Genomic DNA, 16538 nt, shown 5'->3' with positions numbered 1-16538 from the left:
AATTCAGCAAAGTCGCAGGATACAAAATCAATGTGCAGAAATCTGTTGCATTTCTATACACCAGTAATGAAGCAGCAGAAAGAGAAATTAAGAAAACAATCCCATTTACAATTGCACCAAAAATAATAAGATACCTAGAAATAAACCTAACCAAAGAGGTGAAAGACCTGTACTCTGAAACTATAAAACATTGATGAAAGAAATCAAAAACAACACAAAGAAATGGAAAGAATTTCTGTGCTCATGGATGGGAAAAAAGAACATTGTTAAAATGTCTATAATACCCAAAGCAATCTACACATTTCATGCAACCCCTATGAAAATAACAATAGCATTTTTCAGAGAACTAGAACAAAAAATCCCAAAATTTGTATGAAACCACAAAAGACCCCAAATAGCCAAAGCAATCTTGAAAAATTGCTTGAAAAGCAATTGCTTGAAAAAGATAGTGGCATCACAGTTCTGGACTTCAAATTATATTACAAAACTGTAGTAATCTAAACAGTATGGTACTCTACAAGAATAGAATAGAATAGAATAGAATAGAATAGAATAGAATAGAATAGAATAGAATAGAAAATCCAGAAATAACCCACAATTACATGGTCAATTAATCTTCAACAAAGCAAGAAAGAATATCCAGTGGGGAAAAGACAGTCTCTTCAACAAATGGTGCTGGGAAAACTGGGCAGCAAATGTAAAAGAACGAATCTGGATCACTTTTTTAAAATTATTTTTTATTTATTCATTTAAGACACAGAGATACAGAGAGAGCATGAGCAGCGAGAGAGGCAGAGGGAGAGGGAGAAGCAGGCTCCCCGCTGAGCCAGGAGCCCGATGTGGGGCTTGATCCCAGAACCCTGGGACCATGACCTGAGCCGAAGGCAGACGCTTAACCTTCTGAGCCACCCAGGCGCCCCTCTGGATCACTTTCTTACAGCATACACAAAAATAAATTCAAAATGGATTAAAGGCCTAAATGTGAGATCTGACATCATAAAAACCCTAGAAGAGAACACAGGCAGTAACTTCTTTGACATTGGCTGTAGCAACTTCTTTCTAGATATGTCTCCTGAGAAAAAGGAAACAAAAGCAAAAATAAACTATTGGGACTTCATCAAAATAAAAAGCTTTTGCACAGCGAAGGGAGCAATCAACAAAACTAAAAGGCAGCCTTTGGAATGGGAGAAGATATTTGCAAATGACGTATCTGGTAAAGGGTTAGTATCCAAAATATATAAAGAACTTATAAAATTCAACACCAAAAAAGAATCCAATTTAAAAATGGGCAAAAAATAAAAATAAAAAATGGGCCGAAGACATTCAGACATTTTTCCAAAGAAGACATCCAGATGGCCAACAGACACAGGAAAAGATGCTCAACATCACTCATCATCAGGGAAATACAAATAAAAACTACAATGAGATATCACCTCACACCAGTCAGAATGGCTAAAATTAACAAGTCGGAAATGACAGATGTTGGTGAGGATGCGGAGAAAGGGGAACCCTCTTACACTGTTGGGAATGCAAACTGGTGCAGCCACTCTGGAAAACAGTATGGAGGTTCCTCAAAAAGTTAAAAATAGACCTATCCTATGACCCGGCAATTGCACTACTAGGTATTTACCCAAAGGACACAAAAATACTAATTTGAAGGGAAAAATGCACCTCGATGTTCATAGCAGCATTATCAACAATAGCCAAATTATAGAAAGAGCTCAAATGTCCGTCAACTGATGGATGAATAAAGAAGATGAGGTATAAAAAAAGGGGAGGCAGTGCCTAGGTGGTTCAGTTAGTTAAGCGTCTGATTCTTAATCTCAGCTCAGGTCTTGATTTCAGGGTCGTGAGTTCAAGCACTGCATTGGGCTCCATACTGGGTATTTACCAGAAGAAAATGAAAACATTAATTTGAAAGGATACATGCACCCCATGTTTACTGCAGTATTATTTACAGTAACCAAATTATGGAAATAGCCCGGGTGTCCATTGACTATGAATGGATAAAGAAGATGTGGTGTGTGTGTGTGTATATACATATATACATATATGTAATGGGATATTACTCAGCCATAAAAAAGAATGAAATCTTGCCATTTTCCACAACATGGATGGAGCTAGAGAATATAATACGGACATAAGCCAGTCGGACAGAGACAAATACCATATGATTTCACACATACATGAAGTTTAAGATACAAAACAAACAAAGAGAAAAAAGAGACAAACCAAAAAACAGACTCTTAACTATAGAGGACAAACAGGGAGGTGGGGGGATGGGTGAAATAGGTGATGGGGATTAAAAGTACACTTATCTTGATGAGTACTGAATAGTATATGGAATTGTTGTACACCTGAAACTAATACTGTATATTAGCTACACTGTAATCAATCAGCTTCAGTAGAAACAGAAAGAATTTAAAAAATTAAAAGTGCATGAGGACTGAAAATAAAAAATTTTAAGTCTATTAAATAATAAAATATGGAAAAAGTTATATTGTAGTATTGTTTGTACTACTAGAAGGCTAATAATAACTCAATTGTCCATCAAGAGAAAAAATATGGTAATATGCACATTGGAATACGTTGAAATAATGAAACCATGTATATATTTATAGACAGATCTTTAGAATATATTAAGAAAACCAAACTAGGTATGGAACAGTATATATGGTAGGCTAAATTGTGTGTGAGAAAGGGGGTTAAATAAAAATATGTATTGGTATTGCTTATATTTGCATAAAGAAAACAAAGTAAACCAACAAGCGAATTAAATAAATTTTTACTAAAACGTAGACATGTGTGTGTAAGTGTGTGTGTATGTGCACACACACACACGGGTGGGAGTGAAACTTCTTAATTTGTATATTTTTATATTCCTTTGATTTCTGAACCATGTAAATTTATTACCAATTCATGAATTACCTATTCATAAAAAATAAAATAAAAACATAACCCTGGAGGGACGCCTGGGTGGCTCAATCCGTGAAGCGTCTGCGTTCGGCTCAGGTCATGATCCCAGGGTCCTGGGATTGAGCCCGCATCGGGCTCCCTGCTAAGCAGGGAGCTTGCTTCTCCTTCTCCCCGTTCCTGCTCTCTCTCCCTCACTCTCTCTGACAAATAAATAAATAAAATCTTAAAAAAAAAAAAAAAACATAACCCTGGAGGAGAGAAGCAGCTGTTTGAATTCTGAACACACTCCCTACTGTCAGTTTCCCACTCAGGTAGGTTACAGGTGTAAGTTCTACAGAGGATTAAACAGCAAGAATTGTTCACATGAGCAGCCCCACCCAGGCCACGACTCCCTGTTGTTGGATTTCCTGCTGTTTGTGGAGAAACAGAACTCTAACAGAGAGGGGGCCATTGTGTCCAGCACACCAGAGTCAGTGTTCATTCCTCTACTGGAGCAGTTTAGATCCCCTCCCCATCCTCACATGCCTCTGAGAATTAAGAGAGGTAAATGCTCCCTGAAATGCAGCCTTGTCACCTCCTAGAGGTAGATGGCAAGCCGGGCTGGAGGAAATCATGCCTCAACTTCCTCTCTTTGTTTCTCCAGAGCCCCCAGTATGGACTGCACATTCTTGCAGACCTCTGCTATGCTCCTGGTTCTGTCCATGACCGTTCGTGATTGTTACCTGCTGCACCCCAAGTCCCTTTAATGTGACTTGGACTTGTGTAAGTCTGGACAGACTCCTGAAAATTCCCTACCATGGGTGTCACAACAGGAAGTTCTCGAAGGGCCATAAATACCACCTCTCAAAGTGGCCGAGTGGGAGGAGCTTGGGAAGTGGTTCTATATACTCTGTCTTCTGGAGATTTTGAAATGAAGAAATGTTGAATCTGTGGATGCCTGACCCATTTATGCCTCTGCAGTGTTTTGGCTCACTTATTGGTCAAACCCTTCATCACCAAGGCAATTATGGTATTACCTGTAAACTTCAGAGCTATCTGCCTACCTTTTTTTCATACCTGTCTCCCCATCAGAACACAGTCACCTCAACTCTGTTCTTCTGGAGGGAGTAAGGTGGATCCCTGGGGACCTTCTTATGTGAACTTCAGTGTAGTCAGATAAAGAAAAAAAGGTAGAATTGGAATTCAACATTGTCAACCTCTAATGAATTAATGGATCTAGGGAGTGATTACCAACAGGTGATACTATTACAACAAGAGAAATGACTGGTCAGTATGTGCCTTCTGTAATGGTCTTCTGTGTTGTGGTCTTGCCAAAAAAAGAAAAATAGAATTTGCATGTGATCAAACCCTAAGTATAATTATCAATTTATAGGAAATTAAAAATATAAAAGAACATGTTTGACAACATCATGGAGATGTAATCAGCAAAATCCAGACCATGGGAAATAGTGCAGAAAAAATAGCCTGGGTTTTGCAACAACAACAAATAAAATGTAAGAAAAGCCATTATAGAGGAGACTCTATAGATTAAATACACTTAAAGAATTATTAGCCATTTACTATGTATATACCTTTCAGGGTGTAGACCTTATGGTGATCTCACGATTCCTGACACCTGGTATGCATGCCCTTTATAATTACCTCTTTGTGAGTGTGGACAGAACCTGTGACTTGCTTCTAGTCAATAGAATATGGCAAAGGTGAGGGGATTTAGCACCTGTAGTTAAGGTCTGAGATCAATTGATTTTGAGTTAATCAAAGGGGATGTTACCCCAGGTGTGCCTGCTTAATCAAGTTAAAAACTTTAAAAGAAGGACTGGGCTCTCCCTGAGGTCAGACTCTCTGTGGCTAGCTTTGAAGAAATAAGATGCCATGAAGTAAGTGACCACACTTCACAAGCTCATCCAAAAAAATAGAAGAGGGGGAATGCTTCCCAACTCATTGTGTAAGGTTAGTATTACCCTAATATCAAAACTAGACAAAGATATCACAAGAAAATAAAACTACAGACCAATAACTTTTATGAATATTCTCAAAAAACTCTTAACAAAATACTAAACAAATCCAGCAACATAAAAAAAGTATTATACACCATGACCGGGTGAGATTTTTTTTAAGATTTTATTTATTTATTTGACAGAGAGAGACAGAGCGAGAGAGGGAACACAAGCAGGGGGAGTGGGAGAGGGAGAAGCAGGCTTCCCGCGGAGCATGGAGCCCGACGCGGGGCTCGATCCCAGGACCCTGGGATCATGACCTGAGCCGAAGGCGGACGCTTAACGACGGAGCCACCCAGGCGCCCCTGACCAGGTGAGATTCTATTCCAGAAATGCAAGTTTGGTTTAACATGTGGAAATCAATTAATGTAACAAATACACAGTATTAATAGAATAAAAAATTTAAAACCGTGTGATCATCTCAATAGGCACAGAAAAAGCATCTGATAAAATCCAACACCCTTTCAGGATAAAAACATTCAAAAACTAGGATGAGAAGGGGACTTTCTCTGCATGATCAGATTATGAAAAATCCACAGTTACCATCACACTTAATGGTGAAAGACTGCTCTCTCCCTAAGATCAGGAACAAGACAAGGACGTCTATTCTCACCACTTATATTCAACATTGTACTGGAAGTTATAGCCAGGGAAATTAGGCAAGAAAAAGAAATAAAATTGGGGCGCCTGGGTGGCTCAGTCGGTTGGGCGTCTGCCTTCGGCTCAGGTTGTGATCCTGGGGTCCTGGGATCGAGCCACCTGTCAGGCTCCCTGCTCAGTGAGGAGTCTGCCTCTCCCCCAACTCGTGCTCTCTCTCTCTCACTCACTTTCTCTCTTTCTCAGATAAATAAATAAAAAAAATCTTTAAAAAAAGAAAAAGAAGGGGCGCCTGGGTGGCTCAGTCGTTGGGTGCCTGCCTTTGGCTCGGGTCATGATCCCAGGGTCCTGGGATCGAGCCCCGCATCGGGCTCCCTGCTCGGTGGGGAGTCTGCTTCTCCCTCTCCCACTCCCCCTGCTTGTGTTCCCTCTCTCGCTGTGTCTCTCTCTGTCAAATAGATAAAATCTAAAAAAAAACAAAGAAAAAAAATGCCGATTGGAAAAGAATGAGTAAAAATCTTTACTTTCATATGACATGATTTTTTTATATAAAATCCAAAGGGATCCACCAAAAAAAAAAAACCCTATTGGACCTAATAAACTTTTTCAGCAACGTGGCAGGATATAACCTTATCATATTACTGCTGGTTCCCTGTGATCTCTGTCTGCTGCCTAAGTAAAAACAAAGCTCTCTTGTATTCTTTTCCTTGAACATAGCTAGCTACTGCTCTGAATTTAATCAATTGCTGGATCTGTCATCTTCCACTCAATTCTGTTGACGAAATTCAATAGCTGTTCCTTCAAAAACTTCAGAAGGTTATATTCCTCCTATAAGTCCTTTCTGGTACTTAATGGTCACATTATTAATTTAAACCTCCAGGCTTGTAAGAATTGTACCCTAACCCCAAGTCAACAAAATGCTGCTGGGGTCACTACAAATATTGGCAGATTCCAGTCCACCCAGAGTGGGCCACATCGAGATGAGGCCAGATGTGATAGTCAAACTGTTTCCATCAAAGACATTCCAGCCTGCTTTGCAGAAACTGTTTGACTTTGTCTACCATAAGGTTTGTCTACCACACATTGGTACATTCCTGTTGTAACAAATGATACTTACATCCCTGCTGCAATTTATGCCCCAATGGGGTACCCCTTCTTTTTTTTTAAGATTTTATTTATTTATTTGACAAATAGACACAGCGAGAGCAGGAACACAAGCAGGGGGAGTGGGAGAGGGAGAAGCAGGTTTCCTGCAGAGCAGGGAGCCCGATGCGGGGCTCGATCCCAGGATCCTGGGATCGTGACCTGAGCCGAAGGCAGCCGCTTAACCAACTGAGCTGCCCAAGCACCCCTCCAATCAGCTTTATTTTTTTGGGTTTTTTTTAAGATTTTATTTATTTATTCATGAGAGACAGAGGGGGAGAGAGAGAGAGAGAGAGAAGCAGAGGGAGAAGCAGGCTCCCAAGGAGCAGGGAGCCCGATGCGGGACTCGATCCCAGGACCCTGGGATCATGACCTGAGCTGAAGGCAGACGCTTAACCATCTGAGCCACCCAGGTGCCCCCTCCAATCAGCTTTATACTGCATCGACATGCAAGGTCCACCAGACATTTGAGAAAGGCCTCCAACCTGAAAGACAGAGAACAAGCATGTTTAAAAGGAACTCAGAGGAAATAGAGACAATATAAAGAGCAGAAACAGGAATAAGAAACTATGAACAAAAAAATGAAGAACAAAAAAGAATTTGGGGGGGCGCCTGGGTGGCTCAGTCGGTTGGGCGACTGCCTTCAGCTCAGGTCATGATCCCAGGGTCCTGGGATCGAGTCCTGCATCGGGCTCCCTGCTCAGTGGGGAGCCTGCTTCTCTCTCTGCCTCTGCCTGCCGCTCCCCCTGCTTGTGCTCTTTCTCTCTGTCAAATAAAGAAATAAAATCTTAAAAAAAAAGAATTTGGGGAATTAAGTATATGGGAAAGCAAATATAAAATTAGTCAATAAAATGATTGAAAGATTGAGAATGTAGAGCAAAAGCTCTAAGAAAGAGACAATGAAAAAGAAATCAGAGGACCCATCCATAAGTTCAATATCTGAATGACCAGAAAGAGGAAACAAAAATGCATGGGTGGGGGGGGTTCATAATAAAACAAGACAAATTTTTTTTAAAGATTTTATTTATTTATTTGACAGAGAGACAGCGAGAGCAGGAACACGAGCAGGGGAGTGGGAGAGGGAGAAGCAGGCCCCCTGCTGAGCAGGGAGCCCGATGTGGGACTTGATCCCAGGACCCTGGGATCATGACCTGAGCCGAAGGCAGACCCTTAACGACTGAGCCACCCAGGCGCCCAAAACAAGACAAATTTTTAAAAACTCTTCCGGAACTGAGGAAATTAGTTTCTAAGGAATGCATGAAAAATAAAACCATACAGGGGCACCTGGGTGGCTCAGCTGGTTAAGTGTCTGCCTTCGGCTCAGGTCATGATCTCAGGGTCCTGGAATCGAGCCCCACGTCGGGCTCCCTGCTCAATGGGGAGCCTGCTTCTCCCTCTCCCTCTGCCGCTCCCCCTGCTTGTGCTCTCTCACTCTCTCAAATAAATAAATAAATAAAATTAAGAAAAAGAAAAAGAAAACCATACAGAGGGCAATTTCAGAATGAGGCCAAATCCCAAGCCCGGCTGCTGCGTTGGCTGATTCTTGAGGTCTTGAAAGTTATTTCCTAGGGCTTATACCCTTTGATCTTTCCTGTAGACAGGTCTCCTCAATAGTAAGAGACTAATGCCAATCTTGAATGCAACATAATGATTTGAAGAGTTATGAGATACCAGCTATGTACTGGCAGATAGTTACAGATAACTAAAGATAGTTTTAAAAGAGTCTGGGAACATGTTAAAATATAAAACATCCCTAGTTCATGGATTTCTTTGTCTACTCACTGGTAGAGCCCATGTACAGCTGTGCATGTTGCACACTGCAGAACTCAGGGAGTGCCATTCATCTAGACTATAACATGAATGGTTCCCCAGGAGTTGTACAATGAGGTGGCCCTTCTCACTCAAGTCCAATGCCTTGACTAACTCAACTTTTTTATTCGCTCAGGCTTCTACAACTGATCTGCAAAGGGTGGGGTTTGGTCTAGACCCATTCCAGCTCTGTCATTCTCTGTCAAATTTAATTCTACTAGAAGAGTAGCAGCTGAACTCATGCCCAGAAGTCCTCTACCTAGAGCAGTTGATTGGGTCTCCCACAGGGCTTGTGACCTTGGGACTCAGACAACATGGTATTTCGGGTTATACTCAAAGGAGTCTCTCCTCGGGGTGCCTGGGTGGCTCAGTGGGCTAAGTGTCTGCCTTTGGTTTGGGTCAGGATCCCAGAGTCCTGGGATCGAGCCCCGCACTGGGCTCCCTGCTCAGTGGGGAGTCTGCTTCTCCCTCTCCCTCTGCCTCTCCCTCCAGCTTGTGCTCTCTCTCACTCTCTCTCTCTCTCTCAAATAAATAAAATCTTAAAAAAAACAAAGGAGTCTCTCCTCATGGTACATGGACTCTCTGTGGAATTTTCAACAAGCACAGTGCGTTAGGCCAATTAATATTTTCTCCAATTATGTCTTTGCTTCTGATTTCAAATAAATCCATAAGGAAGAATTAGACAATTAGACATAAGCCTTCACTGGTCACTTCTAAGATTGACCAGGTGCTTATTTTTGTTCAACCATCTATAAAAATCATTTCTAAGTTTCTCTGTGAGAGGTGGCTAAAGAGCAAAGGCTATTGTTATCCACTTGTCATCAATATAAAGGACAGTTTTTCATATAGTAGCTAAAAGAAGGTCTGGGCTCTGAAAGATAACATACATACCTTCTTAGATTGTCCTTAAACTCAACCTCAAGTCCTCCTGGTCTACATATTTCCACTGAGCTTCTGGGAGCCCAATTATCTAAAAGCAGTGTCCCAACTAGCAAAGAGAGTCAGTGATTCTCACCTTTCTGGACTGTGGCAACCAGGCCTCGGACAACTGGATTTGCTACATCGAGGTGGTCTACAGACCAGTAGCATGGGTAGTACCTGGAATATTCTTAGAAATGCAGCATCTCAGGCCCACCTCAGACCAACTGAATCATTTGTTTCAAATATGTTATATTTGCCCATTGAAGCATTTTTATGATGGCTGCTTTAAAGTCCTTGTCAGATAATTCCAACATCTGTGTCATTTCCGTGTTGGCATCTGTCGATTGTCTTTTCTCTCTCAAGGTGAAATTTTTCTGGTTCTTACTAGGACAAGTGATTTTTGTTGTATCCTGGACATCTGAGTTATTATGTTATGAGACTCTGGATCTTATTTAAATCTTCTGTTCTAGTAGGACTCCCCTGACGGTGCTCTGGTTGGTGAAGAGGATTGTATTATTGCCAGGTAGGGTTGGAAGCCTAGGTTCTCCGCCTGGCCTCTGTTGACAGCAGGGGGTGGAGGTGGGAGTGGTGTTAGACAACTGTTGTTGGATACTTAAAATTGATGTAAGGGTAGGTGGGCAATTTCCTTTGCACATCTGAAGAAGCCACAGGAGACAGTGTCCAGGTATGCCCCAAGCCCCATTCCAGCCCCATTATATCCATGGTCCCCATTGCTTCAAGGTACAGTATCTATCCTATGTACTCTGGAAGAGGAATGGGGCTCCAAAAGCTGTGTCCATGGCCATATGCTTCACCATAGCTCACAGCTGTGGCAAGAGATCAGGAAGTGTTTTCTTTCTCCAAGGAAGAAGTTATTTAAAGTTCTTTTATTTTTTATTTTTTTTAAAGATTTTTTTATTTATTTATTTGAGAGAGAATGAGAGATAGAGAGCACGAGAGGGAAGAGGGTCAGAGGGAGAAGCAGACTCCCTGCTGAGCAGGGAGCCCGATGTGGGACTTGATCCCGGGACTCCAGGATCATGACCTGAGCCGAAGGCAGTCGCTTAACCAACTGAGCCACCCAGGCGCCCCTAAAGTTCTTTTAAAATTGAAGAATAGGGGCGCCTGGGTGGCTCAGTTGGTTAAGCATCTGCCTTTGGCTCAGGTCATGATCCCAGGGGCCTGAGATTGAGTCCCACATCGGGTTCCCTGCTCAGCGGGGAGCCTGCTTCTCCCTCTCCCCCTCCCCCCACCCCGGCTCGTGCTCTCTTGAGCGCTCTCCTTCTCTCTCAAATAAATAAATTAAATCTTTAATAAAATAAAATAAAATTGAAGAATAAAAAATAGTAATAAAGAAACTTTTAAATAAAATTGAAGAACAGTTGACATACAATGTTACATTAGTTTCAGGCGTGCAGCATAACAATTACAAAAAATTCTCCACATGGGACGCCTGGGTGGCTCAGACGGTTAAGCGTCTGCCTTCGGCTCAGGCCATGATCCCAGGGTCTTGGGATTGAGCCCCAAATCAAGCTTCCTGCTCAGCGGACAGTCTGCTTCTCCCTCTCCCCGACCCCTCTCCCCCACTCATGCTCGCTCGCTCTCTCTCAAATAAATAAAATCTTTTTAAAAATTCTACACATTAAGCTATGCTCACCACAATAAGTATAGTTACCATCTATCATGATAAAATATTATTACAATATTATTGACTATACTCCCTATGCTATGCTTTTCAACCCCACTTACTTATTTTGTAACTGGAAGTTTGTGCCTCCTAATCCCCTTCACCTATTTTGCCCCTCCCCCCCACCTTCCTTCTAGCAACCACCAGTTTGTTCTCTTTATCTGTGAGTCCATTTCTGGCTTTTGTTTGTATGTTTGTTCGTTTGTTTTGTTTTTTTTTAGATTCCACATATAAATGAAATCGTATGGTATTTGTCTTTCCCTGTCCGACTTTTTTCACTTAGCATAATACCCTCTAGGTTTACCCACGTTGTCCCAAATGGCAAGATTTCATTCTTTTTTATGGCTGAGTAATGTATCACATAATTTTTATCCATTCATCTATTGATGGACACTTGGGTTGCTTCCATATCTTGGCTATTATAAATAATGCTGCAATAAACAGAGGTGTGCATGTATCTTTTTCTTTGAGTTAGTGTTTTTGTTTTCTTTGGGTAAATACCCAGTAGCAGAATTACTGGATCATGTGGTAGTTCTTGAGGATTCTCCATACTGTTTTCCACAGTGGTTGAACCAATTTACATTCCCACCAACAGTGCACTAGGGTCTCCTTTTCTCCACATCCTTGCCAACACCTATTATTTCTTCTCTATGATATTAGCCATTCTGACAGGTGTAAGGGGAGATCTCATGGTGATTTGGGTTTGCATTTCCCTGACGATTAATGATGTTGAGCATCTTTTCATGTGTCTGTTAGCCATCTGTATGTCTTTGGGAAAATGTCTACTCAGGTCCTCTGCCCATTTTCAATTGGATTATCTACGGTTTTTTTTGTTGGGGGGGTGTTAACTTGTATAAGCCCTTTATATATTTTGGATATTAACCCCTTATTGGATATATCATTTACAAATATCTTTTCCCATTCAGTAGATTGCCCTTTGTTGATCGTGTCCTTCGCTGTGCAAAAGCTTTTATTTTGGTGTAGTTCCAATAGTTTAATTTTGCTTTTGTTTTCCTTGCTTAAGGAGACATATCTAGAAAAATCATTTTAAGGCTGATGCCCAAGAGAATACTGACTGTTTTTTAAAGAGTTTTATGGTATGAGGTCTCACATTTAAGTCTTTAATCCATTTTGAGTTTATTTTTGTGTATGGTGTAAGAAAGTGGTCTGGTTCCATTATTTTGCATGTAGCTGTCCAGTTTTCCCAACAGCATTTATTGAAAAGATTTTCTTTTACTCATTGTATATTTTTACCTCCTTTGTTGTAGATTAGTTGACCATATAAGTGTGGGTGTATTTCTGGGTTCTCTATCCTATTCTATTGATCTGTGTGCATATTTTTGCGCCAGTACCATACTGTTTTGATTACTACAGTTTTGTAGTATGTCTTGAAATCTTAGATTGTGATACCTCCAGCTTTGTTCTTCTTTCTCAAGGATGCTTTCGCTGTTTGGAGACTTTTATGGTTCCATACACATTTTAGGAATCTTTGTTCTAATTCTGTGAAAAATACTATTACTTTTTGACAGAGATTGCATTAAATCTGTAGATTGCTTTGGGCAGTATGAACATTTTGACAATATTAATTCTTCCAATACATGGTGTATCTTTCCGTTTGTTTATGTCATTTTCTTTTTTTTAAGATTTATTTATTTGTTTTAGAGAGAGAGGGTGAGCAGGGGGAGGGGCAAGCTCCCCATTGAACACAGAGCCTGATGCGGGCTCTATCCCAGGACCCTGAGATCATGGCCTGAGCCAAAATCAAGAGCTGGCCGCATAACCGACTGAGGCTCCCAGGCATCCTTTTTATGTCATTTTCAATTTCTTTCATCAGTGTTTTATAGTTTCCAGAGTACAGATCTTTCACCTCCTTGGTTAAATTTATTCCTGGGTATTTTCTTTTTGATGCAATTATAAATGGGATTGTTTTCTTAATTTCTCTTTCTGCTACTTTGTTATTGGCATAGAGAAATCCAACAGATTTCTGTATATGAATTTTGTATTCTGCAACTTTACTGAATTCATTTATTAGTTCTAATAGTTTTCTGATGAAGTCTTTGGTACTTTCTATATATAGTATCATGTCATCTGTAAAGTGACAGTTTTACTTCTTGAGGTTGTGACTTTTTTGTCACAGGACAATATTATGTGGATAGCTATACACTATTAAATTTTTAAATTTTGTGAAAATTCTCTGAAATGGACAATTGTCAAGGAAAATACCAGTGGACCAAAATTTACTCAAGAAGAAAGAAAATTTAAATCACTAAGTCATAAAAGACAAAAAAATATTAAAGAATTACTCAAAGGATGCCTAAATAGTTGTATGGTCACAATCTCTCAAATTTTCAAGGAATAGATTATTCCCATTCTAAATTGTTTTAAATCATTGAGAAAGATGGGATTCTTCCAAATTCACTTTACAAAGGTAACATAGTCATGATAGCAAAAACTAACAGAGAACTGGAAAACCAGTATCAATCTCATTTTCAATATAAATACAAAAATGATAAATAATATACTAAATATACTAAAAGAATAATAAACTAAGACCAAATGGTGTTTTTATCAGAAATGTAAGAATGGCTTACTAATGGGGGGAGGGAAATTTTATATATATATAATTTTGTTTTTAACTGAAGTATAGTTGACATTTTACTAGTTATATTAGTTTCAGGTGTACCACACACTTATTTGACAATTATATACCTTACAAAATGTTCATTACAAGAAGTGTAGTTACCCTCCATCACCACACAAAGTTATTATAATTGACTATATATTCTATGCTGTACTTTTCATCCCTGTCACTTAATTACTTTATAACTGGAAGTTTGTACCTCCCAATTCCCTTCACCTATTTCACTCATGCCCCCCACTTTTCTCCCCTCTGGCAACTGCAAGTTCTGTGTATTTATGAGTCTATTTCTGTTGGTGTCATTTGTTCATTTGTTTTGATTTTTAGATTCCACATATAAATGAAATCAGATTCAGCAGTATTTTAACAAGAGCATCCAAGATACTGACACGGGGAAATCTCTGCTGGGAGCGTCTACAGAGTCTATGAGGGTGGGATGGGGTGACTAAATGCATCAACACCATTCCAAGGGGTGACAATTACCAATGGTATTCCGGGGATTTCTGGGAGTTGTTAAAGGCATTCAAATTTTCTTTTTTCTTTTTTTTTTTTAAAGATTTTATTTATTTATTTGAGAGAGCGAGAATGAGAGAGAGAGAGAGCACATGAGAGGGGGGAGGGTCAAAGGGAGAAGCAGACTCCCTGCTGAGCAGGGAGCCCCATGTGGGACTCGATCCCGGGACTCCAGGATCATGACCTGAGCCGAAAGCAGTCGCTTAACCAACTGAGCCACCCAGGCGCCCGGCATTCAAATTTTCTGTGCCCCTCTGAGACTTTGTGCTATGAATTCCACAGGTAACAGCAAAAAAAAAAAAAAAAAAAAAATACAATTCCCTGAAACTTTTTTCTTTTTTTAATTATTTTTTAAATTTTGTTTAAAGATTTTATTTACTTATTTATTTGAGAGAGAGAGAGAGAGCACAAGCAGGGGGAGCAGCAGGCAGAGGGAGAAGCAGGCTCCCCTCTGAGCAGGGAGCCCGATGCAGGACCCTGGGATCATGACTTGAGCGGAAGGCAGATGCTTAACCGAATGAGCCACACAGGTGCCCCTATTTTTTGAATTTTAATTCCAGTATTGTTAACATACAGTGTTGTGTTAGTTTCAGGTGTACAACATAGTGATTCAACAAGTCTATCCATTGCACAGTGCTCCTTATGATAAATGTACTCTTTAGTCCCCTCCTTGACACTTTTTAAAGTGAAGCAAGTAAATTTGAAAACTGAGGTTTTGCTTACCTGCATGCATGGATCTGTTCCTAATTGATACCAAAGACTTTCCATGAGCTAAGAGATAGACCAACACACACAGGACACATCCAAACAGTACTGAAGAGGCTTTGAAGATAAAACTGTAACCTATAACAAACTGAGGGTTCTAGAGGGGAGGGGGATAGGGGGATGGGTGAGCCCGGTGGTGGGTATTAAAGAGGGAGGGCACGTGCTGCATGGAGCACTGGGTGTTATACGCAAACAATGAATCATGGAACACGACATCAAAAACTAATGATGTAATGTATGGTGATTAACATAACAATAAAAATTATTTACAAAAATAAAAAAAGACTAGTGCTTATGCTCTACCTCTTCTCTCCCACCCTCCAACATTGTTAAGGAAGTGTTTCAAATAGAAGGGAAATGATGACAGAGGGATACTTGGAACATCAGGAACGAAGGAAGAGGAACAAACTTACTGAAATAGCTAGGTACAGACTCTATTCTCTCGAGTTCTTTAAGATGTGGATTGTGATTGAAAGTAAAATCAAAACACTGTCTGGTAGGGGTTTTATGTACATAGTTGTAGCGTCCTGGATCCAATCAGGAACACCAACAGTGTGGCCAAGGATACGGAAATTAGTATGGACCAGCCATCTAATAGATTTTTATGTATTTATTTATTTGAGGGAGAGAGAGGGAGAGAAAGAGCACAAGCAGGGGCAGCAGGAGGCAGAGGGAGAGGGAGAGGGAGAAGCAGGCTCCCTGTGGAGCAGGGAGCCCAACACGGGACTTGATCCCAGGATCCCGGGATCATGACCTGAGCCAAAGGCAGATGCTTAACCGACTGAGCCACCCAGGCGCCCCTGGATCAGCCATCGAAACAGAAGCCAAGCACTCTTCTTCAAGGCTATGGAAGAATGACCCTGAAGGTGATTCAGAGATCCTCAGGGCTGTCACTGCCACCACAGGCCCAGAGCAGTTTCAAAGGGTGGGACTACATGAGTGGGGCCAGCTCAGAGAGCTTCACTGCGAGCAGTGTCTGGTAGGGGTGACACTGCCCCCCAAAGGGCCCACAGGGTGGAACACTGAGCCACAGAGGATTATTCTCCAGCTTTAAAGTTTACTGTTGTTTGCCCTGTTGGGTTTGGCACTTACTTGGGACAATTACCCCTTTCTTTCCTATTTCTCCCTTTTGGAATGAGAATGTCTATTGTATGCCTGCCCCACCCTTGTGTTTTGGAAGCACCTAACTTGTTTGGTTTCACAGGTTCACAGCTGGAGAGGAATTTGTCTCAGGAAGAATCATATTCTGAGTATCACCCATGCCTGATTTAGGTGATATTTACATGAGACTTTGGACTTAGACTGTAGAGTGATGCTGGAATGCGTTAAGACTTTGGGGGCTCTTGGGATGGAATGCATGCATTTTGCATGTGAGAAGGACATGGACTTTGGAGGACCAGGGGCAGAAGGCTCCAGACTGAATGTTTGTGTCCCCTCAAAATGCATATGTTGAAACCAATCCCCAAGATGTTTGATTTGGAGGTGGAGCCTCTGGAAGGTAATTAGGTCATGAGGGTGAATTTGTCATGAATGGGATTAGTTCCCTTACAAA

Source organism: Eumetopias jubatus, unplaced genomic scaffold (assembly GCF_037043125.1).
Source record: "Eumetopias jubatus isolate StellerSeaLion01/CBP00866 unplaced genomic scaffold, mEumJub1_p1.0 scaffold_11, whole genome shotgun sequence".
In the NCBI taxonomy this organism is placed as follows: Eukaryota; Metazoa; Chordata; class Mammalia; order Carnivora; family Otariidae; genus Eumetopias; species Eumetopias jubatus.
Note: the sequence above shows the minus strand (reverse complement) of the source record.